Source organism: Dasypus novemcinctus, chromosome 11 (assembly GCF_030445035.2).
Source record: "Dasypus novemcinctus isolate mDasNov1 chromosome 11, mDasNov1.1.hap2, whole genome shotgun sequence".
In the NCBI taxonomy this organism is placed as follows: Eukaryota; Metazoa; Chordata; class Mammalia; order Cingulata; family Dasypodidae; genus Dasypus; species Dasypus novemcinctus.
In genome coordinates this window covers 116,373,776-116,387,110 of record NC_080683.1, presented here as the reverse complement: position 1 = coordinate 116,387,110, position 13,335 = coordinate 116,373,776, and positions in this window count along the sequence as shown.

Genomic DNA, 13,335 nt, shown 5'->3' with positions numbered 1-13,335 from the left:
AGCTTTAGAATTTTACCTTGCTTTTAAAAGAATATTTTATTGGTTTCTCAGGGTTGATAAGTAGAGTTAGTAAAGCATACAAAACAAAAATTGGGGCATGGCATGTTTGCATGTACAAATTTGAAATTGTGTACTAAAATGAAATAGTTACATTTAGGTAAGTGTGATGGGAAGCATGGGATTTCAAATGAAATGCACTGTACTCAACGTGTGCAAATACTTGCATGCTTTATAAAATGGTTCTAGCAAAAGCCAGGAGTATTGGAAATCTCCAGAATCTATAGAGAAGTTTCCACTTTGACATTCTGGGTAAAGATTAAATGTGTAGTATTTGACACATTTACTGATGTGAGTAATCAATTTAATTAAATGTTATTGTCTAGATAAAATCTGTTTTTTAAAAAAATATGTTTGGTTGGCTTTTAGAACCATTAAAACAATAAATATCGATATTTATTCAAATGCCTCTTATAAATTAGAATTCTGTACTAGAGATAGGGGTTATTTTTAATTAAAATAAAGGTAGTAGAAATATATATGCCATTTGGACCCATATGTCAAAAGAAGATTTCAACCAATCTCAAGGGCTTAAATTTCCATGTATCAATCTTTGTTATTCATATGAAATTACAAGATCCCAAAATACTTTTTGATCTCCCTACTGGTAAACTGAAGACTGCAGTTGGTATTGGGTTAAGAAGTTACTAACTGGGAAAATCATTTAAATTTGTACAAACTTTTTTCTTATAAGAATAATCTTATAAGAAATCAGGGAGCTGTGGCTGGTAAAATGTATGGAATTTAAAGAACCTAGAGAACTAACATGATACAAAGTTGGTAAGGGAATATTTTGCTTTTTTCAAAGAAGAAAAATATGTAGATTGAGAAAAGGGAGAAAAAGAAATTTAAAAGCTTTGATATCTGGCCAGGATTTAGTAGAGCTAAACTATACATGAATACATGCATATATTTTGATTCTAATATTACTAGAATTGAGATAATAGAGACAAGATAAAATTGTCCAGGCAGAACTCATAGATATGAACCTTGCCCTTATAACTATGTATTAAGGCATTGAAAATGGGCTCAATAGTGGTGAAATGACATTCTCATGCAGAACCTTAACTTGCGTAAGTTTCCCTTCGCTCAAAATGGAATACATATATGTTCTGTTGTATATGTAGATGTATATGTACATCTGTATCTTTTCTTCCTTTCTAAATCTACCCACTAAAATGACACATCTCCCCAGCTGGAATGAACCTAAGCGTCAACCATAGCACTTGGAGTATGGTTTCTAATACCAATTATCCACTTAAAGGAGCCAGGTCCCCCTTAAAGGATGGCTGATTCCATGTAGTGGCAGGGTTAAGCGAAGCCTGGAAGATCATCCTGTGCCAGAAAGCAAGGAAACTTTCAAATATTAATGGGGTCATGTCAAAAGGAGATGGGAACTCACTTTATTTATTTATTTATTTATTTTTTAAAAATATATTTATTTATTTATCTCCCCTTTCCCACCCACCCTGGTTGTCTGCTCTCTGTGTCTATTTGCTGTGTCATCTTTGTCCACTTTTGTTGTCAGCGGGACGAGAATCTGTGTTTCTTTTTGTTGCATCATCTTGTTGAGTCAGCTCTCCATGTGTGCAGCACCATTCCTGGGCAGGCTGCACTTTCTTTCGCTCTGGGCGGCTCTCCTTACGGGGCACACTCCTTGCGCGTGGGGGTCCCCTATGCATGGGACACCCCTGGGTGGCACGGCACTCCTTGCGCGCATCAGCACTGCGCATGGGCCAGCTCCACACGGGTCAAGGAGGCCCGGGGTTTGAACCGTGGACCTCCCATGTGGTGGACGGACGCCCTAACCACTGAGCCAAGTCCGCCACCGGAACTCACTTTAAAAGAGCACTTCATTGACTGTAGTTGTTACCATTTGACATCAAAAAGCGAACAGTGGCCAAAGTCAATTAATAATATAATACACAGCAAATCTATGAAAGGCCTTAAGTCCATAATGATATGTGAAAAAAGAAAAGCATTCTCCATGAAAGTGACTAGAACAGAAAGTGACATTGTTAATTCTCAGTCATACAAGTATTATTTATCTTATTGATAAAATACACAAAAATCGAGACGTATTCGGGGTACTGTTAAATGGTGTTTTCTGACATGAGGGAGGCAGTCAGAAGAGCGAACGTGGTCGATCCCCACTTCCCATACTCTCCTCCTTCCCTCCCTAGGTGATAAGACACTTCTTGATATTCCTATGAATCTCTCTTGTCCATATTTTTCTACTTTTCACTACACATACATCTGTCCATAAATAATGCCCAGTGGTATTTAGTTTGTTTTAGAAATGTACACATGTATTATTTTCCTGTAATTTGCAACTTAACTTTCTCAGGGTTTTGGTTTTTGGTGTTTATTCCCGTTGGCACTTATCCATGCTTCCCTGGGTTTTTCCATTAGCTTGGATGTCTGTCTCTGCACTAGAATCATGCGGCATTGGAAAGTCATACTTAGCTTTGTAAAAACCCTTGATTCCTGATAAGTGAGTTTCCACTACCTAATTGTTCTTCCAAAAATTCCCTTGCTGTTATCAAACGCTTAGTTTCCTATAAAATTTAGGATCTGCTTGTCAAAAGTTTTAATTCTATTGCATTTACAAATTCAGGTTGATGTGAATTAACGTATTTTAGTAATTCAGTTTTCCTATCTATGGTTAAAGCAAAACTCTCCATTTACTTAAATTTTCTTTGAAATCTTTCTGGATAACATTTGTGTTTGTTTTCATTGTGGAAAATTTAAAACATGTACAAAAATCAACAGATTAAGTACGATAACACCCCCCATATACATATCATTAATCTAAACAATCAGTAATTTTGTTTCATTTATACTCCCACAAACTTCTACTACCTTCCTGTTTTATTATTTTTTAAAAGATTTATTATTACTGTTTTTTAAATTTCTCTCCCCTTCCCTGTCCACACCCCTTCCCCAGTTGTCTGCTCTCTGTGTTCATTCGCTGTGTGTTCTTCTGTGTCCACTTGTATTCTTGTCAGTGGCATCAGGAATCTGTGTTTCTTTTTGTTGCGTCATCTTGCTGCATCAGCTCTCTGTGTGTGTGGCTCCACTCCTGGGCAGGCTGCACTTCTTTTTTGCACTGGGCAACTCTATGGGGCGCACTCCTTGTGAGTGGGCTCCCCTATGCGGGGACACCCCTATGTGGCATGGCACTCCTTGTGCACATCAGCACTGCGCATGGGCCAGCTCACCACACGGGTCAAGGAGGCCCGGGTTTGAACCCTGGACCTCCCATGTGGTAGGCGGATGCTCTATCCATTGAGCCAAATCCGCTTCCCTTCCTGTTTTGTTTTGAAGCAAATCCCAGATCTCATATCATTTCATCCATAAATATGTCACTAAGTATCTCTAAAAGGTATTTCCCACAATACAATTAGTACCACAAAAAATTAAAAATAGTTTCTTAATGTCATAACTTATTCAGCTTTCCAACTTTCAATCATCTCATAAATGTCATCATTTGTTTCAATTTGTGTGTTTGAATTAGGATCTAAATTAGGGTCAAAATGATGCGATTAGCGGAGATGTTTATTCAGGCTCCTTCTGTGTCCCTTTTTGTTCAAGAAACTGGATTATGGGCCTGGAGTTCTCTGGTTGCAACCCTGTCAGGTAGTTTAACATGTTCCTTTGTCCTCTGTTTAATTTAGTTGGATCTAGAAGTTTGTTCAGATTCAAGATGGATTTTTTTCATGATTATTTCAAAGGTGGTGGTATGCCATCCACCAAGACATATATAATGTCCATGCTTTCCCTTTTTTTTGAGATCTCGGTTGCCATTGACATTAATTCACCAGGTGTGGCAAAATGTTGGTATTCTAATTCCATCATACTGTCTATGTTTATTAGCTAAAATAATCCTATGCAGAGAAACTTCCTCATTACCTACCTGAAAATGGTGAGATATAGTTGGGATATAAAAAGTAGGGCAAATGTTTGATGCTTTCCCTTTATTTTCCTACTTGACTAACATCATCCAATCTTAACCATTTGGGTTTTGTATTTCCATTATTAACTCATAGATTTAAACACATTGGATGCATTTCAATCAGTTGCAGTTATTGTCGTTTTGGACAATCAAATTGTCCCATCTTTGACGACAAAAAGTTGGCTTTTGAGTGCTTTTGACACAACCCTCAGAGTCCAGTAACTGAATACATATCAGATTAACCAGTTTCATTATAGTTTATATTTTTAGCGATTGATTTTCTAACTTTAATTTGGTATTATAACTATGTTAATTATTTTTGTGCTTCCAAAGTAGAAATCTACAAGACAAGACATAGTTATTCTGACCCTCCCTTCCCCTTTAAGTAACTATTTTTTAAATTCCCTTTTATTGTCCATTTTAATGAGTTTGGCAAATTTATACATCCATGTAACTACCACCAGAATCAAGGTATAGAACATTCCTGTACCCTGAAAAGCCTTTTATACCCCATCTCAGTCGACCCTCACCCCACCTCACAGCCCCTGAGAACCACTGAATTGCTTTCTGCCACCGTGGATTATACTTCTCTTTTTGACAGTTTTATATTAATGGAATAACCCTGTGTGTAAACTTTGGTTTTTTGCTTCTTTGGCCCAGCAAATGTTTTTCAGTTTCAGCCATGTAGTTGTATGTATCTATGATTTCGTTCCACTTAAAAAACAAAAGAGCTTTATTAAGGTATAACAGATATTCAATAAACTGCACATATTTAAAGTGTAAAATTTGATATTATCAGAAAAGAACTAACACAGCAAGCCTGAGACTGCTCTCCTTTGAAATGCCACTCCTTTGAAATGCAGTGTTGGCCCTTGGCTGACATCTGAGAAATTGGATTTGGGGAGGGTTCTCACCATTCCCTGAAAAGAGTGATTCATTGTGCCTGAACTGTTTGTGCTACCAATATGATTTCTGCTGAGCACTGCTTTCCTTCTGGAGTCTGGAATTTTGACTTCTAGGTAGAGGATACTCATGATACCAGCCTCCAATAAAAAGCCTGGGCACTGAGTCTTTAATTAGCTTCCTAGGTAGACAACATTTCCCACGTGTGGTCTCACTTCGTGGCTGGAGGAATTAAGCACATGCCGTGTGACTCCACTGGGAAAGGACTCCTGGAAGCTCACACTGGTTTCCCCCAGACTTTGCCCCTGTGCCTTTCCCTCGTTGAGTTTGCTTTGTGTCCTGTCACTGTGCTAAAGCTTGGCCATGAGTATGACTCTGTGCTGAATCCTGAGAGTCCTCGTGAATCACTGAAGCTGGGGGTGGCCTTGGGGACCGCTGACACAGATAAATTTTGATACCAGTGGAATCACCACTATAATCAAGACAACAAATGTATCTATTGCCTTCAAAAGACTCCTCATGCCCTTTGCAATCCCTCCTTCCTGCCACCCCCTCACCCTCTCCTCAGGCCACCACTAATCTTTCAATCATCATAATTAGATAGCATTTTAAAATAATTTTACATATATAGAATCATACAATATATACTTTCTTTTATGTCTGGTTTCTTTCAGTTTAATTGTTTCCAGCGTAACTGTTACGTGTAACCATAGTTCACTCTCTTTATTGTATATCACATGATCTGTTTATTTAGTCACCTGGTGGTGGGCATTTGGGTTATTTCCAGGTTTCGGCAATAACAAACAAAGCTGCAATGAGCAATAACATTCAAGTCATTTTATGGATATATGCATTCATTTCTATTGGGTAAATACCTAAGAGTGAGATAGTTTAGATCATATTGGAGGTATGTGTTCAACTTTTTAAAGAACTTTCAAACTATTTCTAAAGTTGTACCATTTTACATTCCCACCAACAGTATCAGAGAGTTCCAGGTCCTTCCCATTCTCAACAACTTTTATTATGGTCTAGCTATTTAATCTTAGGCATGCTAATACATTTATTGTGGTTTTAATTTGCATTTCCCCAATTGTTACCATAAGCTTGGCTATTCCAAAAGAAAGGCCTTCCAGAACTGGCACCAGAAAGGAGAAACACATCTCTCAATGAGAAGGTGATCTATTGGGAGTGCACAAGCAAGGAACTGGGGGAATCGTCCCCAAACCAGTTCAAAGTGAAAATGGAAACTAGGGTTTTTATAGGCAAATAAAAGGGGTAGGGGAGAAGAAAAACAAGTGATGCCAGGGGTCTCATGAGGAGGGTACATGCAATTTCTCAGTCCTGCATTGTCTCAAGCACATTTCAACTTGTCGTTGGTTTCAGCAGCTAATAAACCACAGTTTAAATTGTGGTGCAGGTGTGAGGACTTCTCGGCTCCCTTCTCAGAGCAACACTCAAGGACATCAAGCTTTTTGTCTGAGAAAAGTTACAGATTTACTGGGTCAGAAGGTGCTCCTGACACCATTTTGTCAGGTTTTGTTTTGAGCTGTTACCTTATTCCTGTAAGCAAAATTGAGGAAGTCTGGTTAATATCCTTCAAGGAACTAAGTGCAAAGAGTCAACTTCTAAAGTAAGATGAATAGAAAAACAGTTCAATTAGTTTTAGAATTTTTGGAGTTGCTTAAGTGAAGAAATTTTTAGTAAGCACAATTTCCAGCTATCACAACGACCAGCGATATTGAGCATGTTTTCATTGAGCATTATTTGCCATTGGTGAAATATGTTAAAATCTTTTACTCATTTAATCAGTTTGTTTTTCTTGTAAAGTTTGGGAGCTCTTTATATGTTCTGGATATAAGTTCTTTGTCAGCTATGTGATTTGCAAATATTTTATTCCAATATGTGGCTTGTCTTTTCCTGCTTTTTTGAAGAGCCTAAGTTTTTAACTTTAATGAAGTCAAGTTTATTGATTTGTTCTTTCTGGATCATGCTTTTGGTGTCTTAGCTAAGAAATCTTTGCCTAACTCAAAGTTGCAAAGATTGTCCCTTGCATTTTCTACTAGAAGTTTTATGTTTGAAATTTCACATTCAGGATTATGATCCATTTTGAGTTAATTTTGTCTGAGGTGAGAGGTTGGATTGAGGTCATGTTTTTGCATGTAGATATCTGATTGTTTTGCAAAAGACTATACTGAATTGCTTTTGACCTATTTTATTTTTTTTACAATTAAATCTCTTATTCATTTGGAATTTTCCTGGTGTATGGTAAGGGGAATAGATCCAATTTTGTCTTTTTCCATATGGCTATCCTGTCCTTTCAACACCACTTTTAAAAGTATCCATCTTTTCCAATCATTTGAAAGGCTGCTTTTATCTTACACTAAATTTTTATATGTAATTGGATCTATTTGTGAATTTTCTATTCTGTTACATTTGTAACAGATGATTATGTCTTTAATACTGTAAGGTGATAGAAAATGCCTGTGATTTCTATTGGGGACAAAGTCACAAGCACTGTGGCATGACTTTGGCTGCAGCTTCTGTTCTCTGTTTCCTGCCCATTTTCTGGGCCTGCACTTCTGCCTTGAACTGATCCCATGAGCCCCAATATCTTCGTAAAATATTAGAATTTTGGTTTTGATAGCTAGCACCAGTTTGTTGCTTTTACACAAATGCTTACTGTGACCTTAAGGGTCTCTTTTTGTGCGTGATTTGTTTATTAAACCTAAAGGGGAGCCTTTAATGGTGAGAATTTCAGTGCAAATGGGGAGAGAAGGCAAGCTGTCTGGGGAGGAGAGGGGTCTGGGTGGTGCGTGGGGCAGCTTTATGAGGCAGTGTTAACTAAACACATGGATCTTTGTCTTCCTTTCAAAACATGTGAACAGAATCATTTCTCTCTGTATTAAAATTGCTTTCAGTTGTTAAAACAGAAAGAGAAATGAATAGATGGCTACTGTGTTTTTAGAGGAAGCCTTTAAAAGATTCCATCAAAAATGGTTCCCATTTGGTGAGACTTGAGATGCTAAGTGATCTCTTTTTCCTTAGGCCACACTTGAAATAGGACAGCCACCTCTTAACTTGCTCTTGGCTTTACTTACAAGCCCAAACTTCTACACTGAGCCAGAATTGTCTTTCTAAAATATAGACTGCATCATATTACTCCTCTGCTTAAAAACTTGGAATGTTTCCTTTTCTTATGGTATATTTTAGGTTCCTGGCTGCTAAAACAAGTGCCCCGCAATGGGTTGGCTTAGCAACGGGAACTTGTTGACTGACATTTCAGAGGCTAGAAGGCTTGCTTCCTCTCTGGGGTCAGGATCTTCTGGCTGGGCAGCAATCTGTGGGGTTCCTTGGCTTTTCTGTCACGTGGCCATGCACGTGGCGGTGTCTTTTCCTTTCTTTTCCAGGTTTGCTGACTTCTGGCTTCTGGCGGCCTCTCTCTCTGCCTCACTTTCACTCTGCTTGTAAAGGACTCCAGTAATCTGGATTGACGCCCCACATGGACCACACCTTAACTTCTAGTGAAGAGCTCTTATCTACAGCAGGTCCACCCCTACTGGACCCAGGATGCCTTTTGAGGGGTGCATGGTTCAGTCTCCAACAGGGGATGAAGTTAATCTTACCTTTCATCAAGATTCTTCAAATTCTGGTTCAGCCTTGGTTTCCAAACTTGTTTCTTAGCAACTGCCAGTTCACAGTGTGCCCGCCAGTGGTAGCAGTGTGAGTAACTGTATACTAGCACGACCAAGAAGAGTAGAGAGGTACTAGCTGGTGGTAGATTACTATATACCTAGAAAACCACTGCTCTTCTATTAGCACTCATTCTTTTTTTTTTTTTTTAAGATTTATTTTATTTATTTCTCTCCCCTTCCCCCGTCATCTCTTTGTGTCCATTGACTGTGTGTTCCTCAGCGTCCACTTGTATTATTAGGCGGCACTGGGAAACTACATCTCTTTTTTGTTGCGTCATCTTGTTGTGTCAGCTCTCCGCGTGTGCGGCGCCACTCCTGGGCAGGCTGCACTTTCTTTCGCGCTGGGCGGCTATCTTCACGGGGCGCACTCCTTGCGTGTGGGGCTCCCCTCCGCAGGGGACACCCCTGCGTGGCAGGGCACTCCTTGCGTGCAGCAGCACTGCACGTGGGCCAGCTCATCACATGGGCCGGGAGGTCCTGGGGATTCTTGAACCACTAGCAGTTTTCTAGAACTCACATAGCTTGATTTCTGCTCTTTTTGTACATATTCTATTGCAGCTCAATCTCTTTACAGATCCGTCTCTCTAGATGGGAGTGAGCTCAACTGTGGTCATGACTTTAATCAATTTTTTTAATACCTAAAGCTTAATACAGTGGTAAATGAATGACTCCAAACCTTTGGAAGTATTCTAGCAAATAGCTTTCTTTCTGTAACAGCACATTCTGGGAGAACTTTCTCCAGTGATGCAAGTGTTCTATATCTGTGTTGTCTAACAGAAAAGCCACTAGCCACATGTGACTGCTGGGTACTTGAAATGTGGCTACTGTGACTGGGGAACCAAACTTTATTTAATTTTAATTAATTTAAATTTAAACGACCACATGAAGCTGGTGATGACTGTATTGAACAATATAGTCTATAAAATATTTTTGAATGTCTTGACTCTTTCTTGCTCAGAAGGAAACAGTACGCCATAAAATAGCAATATTTTTCCTTCTCAAAATGTTTTCTTATTTTTTTAGTTTTACTTCAACCCTTTCTTGGACCCCCTTGTTTATACTCTGGCTTAAATATTTGCTAGAGCAAGGCAATTTGAAAGAAGGACGTATATGACAACAATGCTAAGTAGTAAAAAACCCAGGTAAAAGTATTAAATATTTGGCTAAACATTTTAACAGACTGGATTTCAGCATGGCTTTGATAGGGGGATCTTCAATGTAACATATACTTAATTCAATGAAGTCACTTATTAATTGGTATTTGAAGTCTTCTATAAGTAATGTGTTCTTTTTAAAATGGTTCATGAAACAGAATTCAAGGAGAGTCTTTATGCTAAAAACATTGGTGATGTCAGCATACTTTTAAGTAGCTTCTGCAAGAGCAATTGTGGGAGAGATTTCAATACTTGCCTGAGGAGAATCATTTTACTCAGCTTTAAAGTTTATGACGTGTTATAGATCTTAGGATTTTTGTGGCTGAGCTCAAGTACTTCTCTCTACTTTAAGGTGTTTATTGAATCACTTAAAGATGACAAGAATCCCAAGACTAAGATCGCTAGACAACAAAATTGCTTTATCAAATCCTACAGTCCTGCTCTTGAGCTGATTTCTCCCATCTCTGGAGCTGGAGTCAGGGTGGGGAGTCTTGGCCAGTGTAAAACTCCTCAGGTGACCTCACCTGCATTCAAGGTGAAGTTTGCTGAAGTGGGTGGGAATATCTGAAGTTAGCGAATATACCAAGTGTGATGGCTGGGCCGATGTCAACTCGGGGGGTAATTGTGCCCAGTTGTTTGGTCAAGCAAGCACTGGGCTAATTGTAATACAAGGACATTTATGGGCTTTAATTACCAGTGAGTTTACTGCATAGGTGGCTGATTGCATCTACGATCAACCAGGGAGATTGCTGTCCCCGATGAGTGAGCTTTATCCAGTCATTTGGATGCCTTAAAAGGGGAAGTGATTTCAGCTCGCAGGGAGAATTTCCCAGCTCTTCTTTGGACAGTCAATGTTTTCCAGAAACTCATGGAGGAGCTTCACTGGACCTTCTTCCGAGCCCCGGGTTTGCAGCCTGCCTGCGGAAACTGGACTTGTGCATCCCCACAGTCACTGAGAGACGCTTATAAAATCTCTTACAATTGGAAGATATCTCCTGTTGATTCTGTTTCCCTAGAGAACCCTGACTAATACACCAAGCCAGGTTCATCTTCAAGAAGCATATGTTTTTCTCGGAGGATTCAGAAATCCAAAACAGGATATTTGTATTAAAAGAAATAAATGATGAACTCGATGGCAAACTTCAGGACTAACAGAGGCATCAAGCAAACTTGCCCTTGTTGCCCTTAGCCCCTGTTGCCTTTAGCCCCAGGCATTGTGCTCCCTGGCTGCCGTTGGAAGGGTCTGGAATCACAGCTACTGTACACACCTTACAGAAGAAGGAGAAGAAGAAGGTTTTTTTTTTATGTTATATTTCAATTCCAAATTTGGCAAAATAGACTGTTTCAACTTCTCATTGCCCTTCTTTTAAACTTGCATTGAAATAATTCTATGCAGCCTCACATGTCCCCAAGCAAGAGCAGAAAAAAAGGCCCTTTGTCACCTTCTGTTGAGATGTTATCTTGTGATAAGGAGCAGTAGAGATTCACACAGGCTCTGGCCTGGCCTTATGACTAATTCCCCAGTGGCATTGTGTAAACGTTTAACCCGGGCTTCCTTATCTATAAACGTGGGTGTGAAGGTTAATTTTCTGTGTCACCTTGGCTGGGCTATGGTATCCAGTTGTTGGGTCAATGCCGGCCTAGGTGTAATATTGCTATGCGGGTTATTTTGTAGAAGCTGTCAGCATCTATAGCCGGTTGACTTTAAGTGCTGGTGATTACCTTAGGCAATGTGGGTGGGCCTCACCCAATCAGGTGATGGCCTTAGCAGCAACAAACGGAGGTTTACAGAGGAAGAAGAAATTCTGCGTCAAAACGACCGCCTAAGCTCCTCTCTGAGCTTCTAGCCTGCTGGTCTTGCCTGCAGATTTTGGATTCAAGACTTCAATATCAGCACTTAATGGAAATTCCAGCTTGCCAGCCCACCCTACAGATTTCTCAGACTTGCCAGCACCCACAATCTCATATCTCACGAGCTGATTCCTTAAAATAAATCTCTTAGATATATATAAAATACACAGAAACACATATACACACATATCCTCTTGATTCTGTTTCTCTGGAGAACTCTGACTGGTGCAATGCATAAGAAGCAGTTAGGAAAGTGATGGACACTTATTATTATTTTTAAGATTTATTTATTTAGTTTATTTTTTATTATTTATTTCTCTCCCCTTCCCCCCGACCCCGGTTGTCTGTTCTCTGTGTCTATTTGCTGCATCTTCTTTGTCCGTGTCTGTTGTCAGTGGCACGGGAATCTGTGTTTCTTTTTGTTGCGTCATCTTGTTGTGTCAGCTCTCCATGTGGGCGACGCCATTCCTGAGCAGGCTGCACTTTCTTTCGCGCTGGGCGGCTCTCCTTACGGGGCGCACTCCTTGCGCGTGGGGCTCCCCTACGCGGGGGACATGCCCGCCTGCATGGCACGGCACTCCTTGCGCGCATCAGCACTGCGCACGGGCCAGCTGCACACGGGTCAAGGAGGCCCGGGGTTTGAACCGCGGACCTCCCATGTGGTAGGCGGACGCCCTAACCACTGGGCCAAAGTCCACCACCTCTCATTATTACTTTCCACAAGAAATGGCCCAAGACACATATGACCATGTTCCAATCAGAAAATTAATTTAGCACCAGTTACAGTAGAAGTAAAGAACTGAATTCAGCAGACATTCTCTCCCCAGACTGTAACCTGAGTTCTTTAGGCTGCAGCTATTTAGGGTGTACACGTGGAGAAAAGGAAAACAGTACATTTTTTGGAAATTATCAATAGAATTCTATAACAATTTAACCATTTGGCTCCTTATAGGAAAAAAAGACATGACAGTCTAAATAAAAATAGGCTCTTTTTATGAGCTTCTAGCATGAAAAACTCTGCCCCTCTCCCCCCCACCCCCAGGCAGTCACGTTGCTGAAGTGGAAATATACCTTTCACCCTCCTGTGGGAGACACAGAGCACATTGACTTGTGCTTTACATTTTCGTTTTGTAAAAAAGCGCTCTTGTTTATGTGTTTCTGTTTTATAACCTCCTCTGCCCAGAACTCTGGCTCAAGTTTGAAGATGCAGTGGGCGGTGGGGTTGGGGGGACAATGAGAGATGGGGAGATTTGGGAAGGGAGAAAGGAGGCAGGGCTTGAGGTCAGAGTTCCAGTGGAAGCTCGTCTACCATATATCTAAATATTAAAAAATTTTAAGTCAGGCTAATATACTACTAAATAAATATATCCTGTCCTCCTAATTTGACAACTATATTTGCATAATGATCTGGAAGGTGAGATTCAAATGGAGAATTCTTGAACTTCGCCGCCGAGATGTGGTGGCCAGGGGAGAGGATCGTCCTCTCCCCATGCCTGGCTCTAAGGATTTTGCAGGTGTTCGTGCAGAAGTCCCAGCCCAAGTGTCCAAATCCCACCTGCAGCCTGCACCAACAGACCTGGGAATGGGCTGGAGGCTGCTTGGGCAGGCAGTCTCTGGATGTGGGGTCCTGTGATGACTTGGAGATATGCACCCCAGAAAAACATTTTCTTAATCTTAATCCATTCCTGTGAGTGTGGCCCTATTGTAAATAGGACCTTTTAAT